Source organism: Maniola hyperantus, chromosome 9, assembly GCF_902806685.2.
Source record: "Maniola hyperantus chromosome 9, iAphHyp1.2, whole genome shotgun sequence".
In the NCBI taxonomy this organism is placed as follows: Eukaryota; Metazoa; Arthropoda; class Insecta; order Lepidoptera; family Nymphalidae; genus Maniola; species Maniola hyperantus.
In genome coordinates, this window is record NC_048544.1 from 15,337,916 (window position 1) to 15,348,073 (window position 10,158).

The window sequence follows — 10,158 nt, forward strand, 5'->3', positions numbered from 1 at the left end:
AAGTATTTGTAATTATTATCATTAAAGTAATTAAATACTATGTTAATTGTTTAACTTTGCACTAAACCTATGAGCTTTTAGGTGCTGAAATGGTGGCTGTACTGCAAATATTAGAATTTTGGTAGACCCCTCAATGGTGGACTGATGAGATCAAACCAGCCCGCCTGCATCTTCTTCTATATATGTATATTGTATATATTAGGGAAAGCTGACTGACAGACTGACTGACTGAATGATCTATCAATGCACAGCTCAAACTACTAGACGGATCGAGCTGAAATTTGGCGTGCAGATAGCTATTATGACGTAGACATCCGCTAAGAAAGGATTTTAGAAAATAAAATAGAGGTTAGAAATTTGTGTAGTGACTGTAATCCACGCGGAAGAAGTCGCGGAAATAAGCTTGTTTTTTATAAAATATAGCTCGTACTTTGCTCAGTTGATTTTTTATGCTAATAATGTCAGAAGTATTCTATAATGTAAGTATTCCTGGAATATATTCCTGGAACAAGCTTTTACCTTGAAATGGAATGTCTTAATAAAGTCACAATTTCAGAGAACGCTTTGTGAGACTCAAGTATAGCATTCCTTGAATACTTTCTTTGTAAAACACAAATACCTAGTTTTAAGTGTCTAGTTCCTACAAAAAAGCATATTATACAGTCGCAGACTATGTAAACGATAAAAAAGCTTGGATTTGACTCGCTCCAGCAATGCACGGGGCTGCAATGGCTTGTATAGTACGGTATAATAACATTGTATATTGAAAAATTAAAAAGAGCAACCGCCGAGTTTCTTGCTGGTTCTTCTCGGTAGGAACGGCATTCCGAACCAGTGGTAAATTAAAACTACCTGACTATTCATAAGCACTTTTAAAAAGTTTACATGAATAAAAAAACATTCTATTCTATTCTATTCTATTCTATTCTATTCTATTCTATTCTATTCTTACTGCTCCGAGAGGAGAGGACACAAATATGAACTTATTGTTGGCTCTACCGTTGAAAAATAATATAGGGGACAAGCTGGCCCCGTATATTTCGAGCTGGTTTTGCTCGTTGCAGTTTTGGTTTTGAAAAATTCTACACCTAATGGGGATAAAATAGGGGTTCGAAATTTGTGCAGTCCACGCTGACGAAGTTGCGGGCATAAGCTAGTTAGCAATAAAATAAATAAACTATTAGATACTAGGTAATGTGTCTAGGTAAAATTAGTCTGGTGGGAGGCTTCGGCCGTGGCTAGTTACCACCCTACCGGCAAAGCCGTGCCGCCAAGTGATTTAGCGTTCCGGTACGATGCCGTGTAGATACCAAAGGGGTACGGGTTTAATAAAAACTGCCATACCCCTTCCAGGTTAGCCCGCTATCATCTTAGACTGCACCATCACTTACCATCAGGTGAGATTGCAGTCAAGGGCTAACTAGTATCTGAATTAAAAAAAAAAAAAATGAAGAAAAAAAATAGAAAACATTTAGAACAAAGTGAAAACCATTCCGATTGTTTTCCCAATAAACACAGGCCCAAAACAAAGTGATTGACGGCTAGTAATCTAAATCCAATTAAGGGAAAACAAAATCTAATCAAACGAACATTCGATAGATGAAACATAAAACATTTTTCTTTTCAGTATACTGTTTTATTTCTTGTTTTAAGGGTTCCGTACCTCAAAAGGAAAAACGGAACCCTTAAAACAAGAGTAGCGTAGCTAACAACGTAGCTGGCTTTAGGGGAAAAATCTGAAAACCGTGAATTTTGGGTTAGATCACACAAAAAAATTTAATTGTGATCATGAACTAATAATTAGGATTTTCAATATTCGAAGTAAGATAACTATATCAAGTGGGGTATCATATGAAAGGGCTTAACCTGTGCATTCTAAAACAGATTCTTATTTATTTTTATGCATCATAGTTTTTGAATTATAGTGCAAAATGTCGAAAAAATACGACTGTAGTACGGAACCCTCAGTGTGCGAGCCTGACTCGCACTTGGCCGGTTTTTTTTTATCAAAGCTTTGTAAAGAATACTTACTAAATAATTACCTACTACGGGACATTACATTAAGAGTTTATAGAATTGTGTTTGTTGGTTTATAGATTCTCTTAAAGTTTCGAAACTACTTACCTTCTTCATTTATCTTTGAGATCCGTGCGTCCTATGTCATAAATGACGTCATGGACAATCCAATATGGCGGATTTGACAGACAAAAATATGACAAAAACATCGGTAGGGAAGCGAAAGTAGACTGCAGATGAACCGTTCATCCGTAGAGACTTTTTAGAAAAACCGGCCAAGTGCGAGTCAGATTCGCGCAACGAGGGTTCCGTACTACAGTCGTATTTTATCGACATTTTGTCGCGAACTATAAGTATTTGCGGCGCTTGACGCAATGTGACGCAAGACCTAAAAGCTGGCGCTTATTTCTAATACTTGAAAAAAATAAAGAAATATCTATTTTATGATTTCGTGTGTGGCTTCAGATTTTCTTTCTTTCCATTATAAAGGATAAGTATTTATTTCATATCAATTTCTTACAAAACTAGCTAGGACTACCATAAGAATATTAAAACCAAGGACATTTTCTGATCTGTATAGGAGAGCTAAAACAAGTTAGCCCTTGACTGCGACCTCCCTATCGCAGTGGTAAGCGCTGTGGTCTTATTTGTGGGAGGTCCCGGGTTCGATTCCCGGCAGGAGTTTTGAAAGTTTATAATTTCTAAATTTCTGGTCTGGAGGAGACTTCGACCGTGGCTAATTACCACTCTACCGGCAAAGCCCTGCCGCCAAGCAATTTAGCGTTCCGGTACGATGCCGTGTAGAAACAAAAGGGGCATGGGTTTATTAAAAACTGCCATACCCATGCCATACCCCTTCCAGGTTTGCCCGCTTCCATCTTAGACTGCATCATCACTTACCACCAGGTAAGATTGCAGTCAAAGGCTAACTTGTATCTGAATGAATAAATTCAAAAAAATGCAGTCTAAGAAGATAAATATGGTAATTTGAGTGTCAAATGCTTTGGTTGAGATCTATGATCTATAGTTATATATAGGTACTATCTATCTATAGTATACTATAGCAGACTTAAGTTTTAGTTAAAAGTAGCTTATTCTCGCGACTTCATCCGCGTGGAATACACCAAACCCCAATTTTATCCCTTTATCCCTAATCTTTATTCTAATTAATCAGTAATATGAAGATGTAATCGTTAAAATTTGCGCACTTACATACATCTTCATACTGATTAAGAAACCGACCAAACTATCGGCCGATAAAAAGTTTGTGGTCTGCGGGGACTCTAAATATATGCCAGCAATAAGTATAACGCTGTCTTGTTTTGAGTCTGACCAAAGTGAATAAGTGTGGGAGAAGAAACCCAAAACATAAGATGAGTCTGCGCAGACAAATCCAAAAGGTTGGAACCCCTAACACACTATAGAGTGCTCACTTAACAAGCGTTCATGCGAAAAAGTCGATATTGTTGTGCCATTCCATTTGTACAATGAATCCTCCCGCCGACGAATTGCTCCGAAATCTCGCCTGATATTGATAAATGATATTCCAAATGTGTCTTGTTCTTGTGAAATGATATCGTATATTGAATTATTATGCTTGGTATCTATTAAATAAAATGAAAAAGACGGAAAGGGGTAACAAAGCGTGAGAGAAAACGGGATAGGGCGTTACAAAGTTTTGCGAACTTAGTTGCGTTTGGTGAGTAGCACGTTCCATGAAACTGGCATATTTCTTAAATCTTATGGATCCTTCACAGTTTTGTATACCTTCTTCTTCTTCTTCGTCGTAGCACTCTTGGCAGAGCGGTCGTGGTCATCACGAAGCAACATCTTTGAGGGCAGATGTTATATGCCTCACGAGCATTCGCCACTTCTCCCTGCTGGCCGACAGCGCGGTACACTCGTGCAAAGGACCGCTCACAGCAGACGTAATATACCTACCTAGATTCTTAAATAACAATAACTTAGGATCGATTCACATTACCTAATATAAAGTCTAAGTCTAATATAAAATAAGATATATAAATAGAAAATGTAAGAAATTATGTATATAATATATAATTGGCATAATATGTTACATATGCATATAAATATAAGTCTGAATAGAATAAGTTAAAAAACGTAAGGCTATTAGCTTCAAAATCATGATCACAGTACAAAAAAAGAACCTGTTTCATGACAATCTAAAAAGAAAAAGGTAAAAAAAAATGCCGTGTTAAGCTATACAAAGTCTCCGATAACCATGTCGGAGGATTGCCAGCGAAACATACATTAAAAAATATATATATGTAAAGTTGAAGAGAATCGAAGCGAGAACCTCAAATTTTACATATCATATTGACCTCGTATCTCTACACAATGCATGAAATACCTTCTTCTTCAAAGTCTAATTATTTATTCAAAATAGGTAGCATGTTACGCTTAGTGATGGTCAAAATTGGTAATTTGTAACATGAATTATACTTAGTGTTGGTAATTAATTACGTGCTTAAAACTAAAGCTACGACCACTTTGATTCGCTTCGACTCAGTCAGTGTGATTCGACCCTAAGAGTCCCCGCAGACCACAAACTTTTTATCGGCCGATAGTTTGGTCGGTTTCTTAATCAGTATGAAGATCTAATCGTTATAATTTGCGCACTTACATACATCTTCATACTGATTAAGAAACCAACCAAACTATCGGCCGATAAAAAGTTTGTGGTCTGCGGGGACTCTTAGCTTTGCCATTGGTATTTTAGGACAAGATTTCTTTGATTTGTTAAGAAAAGCTCCTAAATAAATAAGAGTTAAAAGCAACTCTTATTTCAAGTGTGGCGCGACACTGATAATATACTTACCTAGGTATCAATCTGTGAATCTGTCATTTTCCGAAAAGGAAAACGTCGTTCAGAAAATGGCACATAATATCCCGGTGTCGATTTCCACTAAAAGGGTGCCATCCGACATCGGCTCACACCCAAAAGTTGATTTTCACTTACCCTAAGGGTAATCGATATACCTATCTAATTATCTATATTTGCCTAGCTTTATGATAGTTCTAATAAGTTTAGGTAAGTGATTTTGTATAAGTCTCGCAAATTGCTAATGCGCGTGGCCGCCGTTTTAGTGACGTCAGCACTAGACTGAAGTTTCGAGCTGATGGTATATTTTTATGACGTTATTTCGATGATAATGAGACATGGTTCCAGCGCAAAAGCAATTTGCGGAACTTATAAAGTGGTGTTAATTTAAAAAATATACATAATATATAATGCATAAATTTTAAATCTCACGCGCCATTTTAACTTTTTGTGTCAACTGTACGTAAAGTACGATTTTAGCCCTTATTATAAAGGTGAATCGTACTTTTGATGACAGTTGACACATAGTGCTATTAAAATGGCGCGTGAGTTCCCATTTTGTACGGACTATACTTACCTACTTATCTTAAATTCTTAACTAGAAAAGATTACCCAATCCAATTCAGATATTCAGAAAAAGTTTCATTGGTAACCAAATAATTTGATAACATCAAAGTTAATACCGGCGAGACATGGGACGCAATAACCGCCAGCTGTTCACAGTTCAGACGTCTGCAAGTGCATAGGATACCTAGGTTATAGCCTATAGGTACTTGATACCTTCCCGCCAAAACTCCCCGCCATTATTTTTATCGTTTCTCCTTTTTAGGGTTCCGTATCTCAAAAGGATAAACAGAACCCTTATAGGATCACTTTGTTGTCTGTCTGTCTGTCTGTCGGTCTGTCAAGAAACCTACAGGGTACTTCCCGTAGACCTAGAATCATGAAATTCGGCAGGTAGGTAGGTCTTATAGCAGACAATAGGGGAAAAATCTGAAAACTATGTGAAAAAATTAAATTGTGGTCATGAACTAAAAATTACTAAATTAGTATTTTCAATTTCCGAAGTAAGATAACTATATCAAGTGGGGTACTGTAAAAAAATGGACCTAAAGAGCTTTGAATTGAAGTCAAAAATTCAATGCCACTGATTTTAATTTCGCAACGTTTCCGCTTGGAGCGCTGGCTGTTGATGTGTAGACAAACTTGAGCTTTAAAACAAGGCAGTTAAGATCCAGTTTACTTTAACGCGGAAGTGTTTCGACACTCGAATACTATCAACGTTGGTGAAATCTCACACTAAGCGTACTGATTGCTGAGAGTCGTGACCTCTTTTCATTAATGTCATAATGGTAGGGGTATCTATACTTGGGGACCCAGATACTTCCGCTTACAACTTACGTATAAAATTAAAAACTTTTATAGAACTGTCACTTGCTTTAGCGGTGAAGGAAAACATCGTGAGGCAACCTGCATTTCTGAGAGTTCTCCATAATGTTCTCAAAGGTGTGTGATGTCTACCAATCCGCACATGGCCAGCGTGGTAGACTATGGCCAAAACCCTTCTCATTCTGTGAGACCCGTGCTCTGTAGTGAGCCGGTGATGGGTTGATCATGATGATGATGATAGAACTGCCAAAAAATGAGTATAAATGTTTTCAGGGTTCATGTACCAGGAGTGTTGTGTTAGCTGTGTTACGGATATTCGAACCCGCATCCGCAAATGTGGAACGTCCGCAACAATTCAGACATCCGCATCCTTATGAATTAATGCGGAGCTTTTGCGGATACGGATTCAAATTTGCAACAAGTAACGACCTGCAAAGAAAGTTGGCGGGGCCAGAGTGGCACGTGCCACGCAGCACGCTCGTGTTGGCTTGTTGATATTATAATTATCTAAATATATAAAAGGAAAAGGTGCCTGACTGACTGATCTATCAACGCACAGCGCCAACTACTGGACGGATCTGGCTGAAATTTGGCACGCAGGTTGCTATTATGACGTAGGCATCCGCTAAGAAAGGATTTTTGAAAATTCAACCCCTAAGGGGGTGAAATAGGGGTTTAAAATTTGTGTAGTCCACGCGAACGAAGTCGCGAGCATAAGCTAGTCTAAATATATAAAAGGAAAAGGTGACTGACTGACTGTCTGACTGATCTATCAACGCACAGCTCAAGCTACTGGACGGATCGGGCTGAAATTTGGCATGCAGGTAGCTATTATGACGTAGGCATCCGCTAAGAAAGGATTTTTGAAAATTCAACCCCTAAGGGGGTGAAATAGGGGTTTAAAATTTGTGTAGTCCACGCGAACGAAGTCGCGAGCATAAGCTAGTGATAAATAATTTCGTGAAGGAAAACAGCAAGCTTTGCAATAAATAATATATTTTAAATGAACTAATTAAAATATTGCACACATTTCAAACCACAAACTTAGATTAGAGACTGGACCTTTTTCGATGAAAATTAATTCTATGGCACTAAATACAAACATTAATTAATTTAAATTAATACTATCACACGTCAATATTACTACAGTTACTTCACTATTACTTACCCTATCCGCGGAAAGGAGTTAGTTTATCGCTTTCTCTGTAACGTAATCCGATTCAAACGGCAGAGGCAAAAATCTCAGTGGACACTAACCATTTTGAATCACCAACCAAATACCAATCACAAATGAAACTAAGTACAGTACGCAGCAGAAAACAATGTAAATCGGCCTTTAGAATGACATTTCTGCTTTGTAGAGCGTTGTCAATGTCACTCATAGGTTGACGTTCTGTCGGTCTCAACGACAGAGACAATGCTTTACAATGCCGCTATCTCCTTCTAAAGGTCGATGTACATTATTTTCTGTCGCGTACTGTATGTTTTCGATTCGAAATTCGATTCATTCGAAATTGAATTTCAAATGTTTATTGAAAACATTTTTGAATTGATTTTCAGATGTTTTTTTAAAAGATGTTTATGATTGTTTGGGGGCTCAAAATGGTGAACGCCCACTGATATTTTCGTCTCTATCATTTGTATGGTATTATGTAACAGAGAGAGCGCTAAACTAACTTCTTTCAGCGGATAGGGTACAGTAATCTAGGTCCTAACTAACGTTGAGATTGCCTTTTTATAATACCTAGGTACCACAAAGCATCTATTTACAGATTATTATTTTTGTCCTAAAACTTATAGATAATGTAGTGATAATAATATCTCGACTCTAGTATCATAAGGTCGGATGTGGATTTTTGCTACTTTTCAGGAGAGCCAAAACAAAAATGCTAGGGAAATCGGGTCATAATTTCTTAACTACTAGAGATACAATTTCAGTTGTTTTTGTAATATTTAACACTTAACTGTACCTATCATTAACCATTACTAGAAATACTTTATCATTAATAAATAAAATATAAACTCACAATTTCTTCAAAATGTACGATATGCGACTTTATGCTGGTAATATTCGTAACTGTGCTAAAAAATTGTGTGCATAAGTTGTAAACCGACTTTATGGCTGCAATTTTTACTATTACAAATTTGAAATAAAAGTCGGATCTATTACTTAATATTTCATAATACGTCTTAACTGATTATACATAAGTAATATTCGGACAAAAGATCACAGTAGTTATCTCTCAAAAATCATTTAGGAGTTTTGTGAGATAGCAACAATGTACCAATGTGATTTTTCTGAAACTGATTAGTTAGATCTGAAACATAATAATTGCTTTCGCCCGATAGTCTGACCATTGCATCCGTGTAAACCTTGTGACTTCTGAATGAATGAAAATAACATTTACAAATTCACAAATAAAGCCCATTAACTAAAAACAACGGCCAAAAATTGGAAAAAAAATTACAAAGTAATTAGAAACCTACAGTGGGCCAAACATTTTTTGTGGAATTGCATACATGACGGTTACATCAATATAGAAATCTAAAACATGCCAACATAGCCTGATTTTCCTTATAATGATTAGGTACGTAAAGTAAGAATGGAGGTCAGCAGGTGCCTACTGCAAAAGTTGGTTATATTTTACAGTGGATAATGGTTTCTCATTATGTCGTATATTGGGCGAAAGCGGGGAAGAATTTTAAGTTTATATGTACCTATAACATACTAATGAAATACAAAAAAGTCTTCTTTAAAGTAGTTTTTATAAAATAATAACACCCAGCATTATTGCGTTAGTTGTAGCCAGGTAATATATTCCGAAATCTGAAAATCCCCGCCGTTCTTTTTTTTTTTTTTGATATAACAAACGGTCCTAATATATCACCTTTGTAAAGGAATGTGGTCTTTAAAAATATGTTGTAGTGCCAAATCAAACTTATCAAAAAGTTTTGTTTCCTTCGCATGTTCTTGTAAACTGTGACCAATCTCTTAGTTTAGTAATCTGCATTGTTTTCAGCTGTTCCCTTTTTTTCTATTTGTGCATGGATTACATCTTACTCCACGTAGGTACATTTTGCATTTTAGCATAAAGCTTGTGATTTATCATCTTTTAGTGTGGTAATCCTTATAATAATCATAAGTAAGCCATAACGATTATCATGCTCCGATTATGACCGACACAATTATCAGACCACAAAGTCAATTCTTCAACAATTTCGAGAATACTTTGTTTCTTCTCTAGTAGATTAATGAAATAAGACAAGATACTGTTTTATTCCTTCCGCTGCAGCTGATGTTTGCAGACCACATTAAAGTAGCAACACTGTGGCTTATCCGAAAGAAATAACATTGTAAACTCTCACGGGAGTATTCTAGATGTAGTACTTGTCCAAGAACGTGTTGAAGCAATAGTCTCTGATACGGAGGGAATGGTTCCACCTGACTTATATCATCCTCCTCTTAACATCAAAATGAATACTCGTGCAGCCAAACACTCTGAACGATTGGAGCCTAGTAATATAAGCTCCTCCAGAGATTGGAATTTCCGAAAATGTGACCACGAGCAACTTGTAACTCTATTGTCTTCAGTGTCTTGGGATGGTCTTTTGGGCGCAACTGATGTACAGTCAGCGACAACTTGTTTCTATAACATCATGTATGATGTTTTTGATTCGTGCATCTCTAAAAAGAGTAGAAAAAAAAGTACTATTAAACGCTATCCAGTTTGGTTTACAAGTAGTATTATACGCGATACAAAATTGAAATTAAAATTGCATACAAGATGGATTAAAACCAAATGTGTTGAAACTTACTCCAGGTTTTCAGAAATTAGGTCAAATTTGAAGGCTTGTATCACAGAAGCATATGATGATTATATAAGGCGTGCTGAAAGAAGCATTAAAACCAA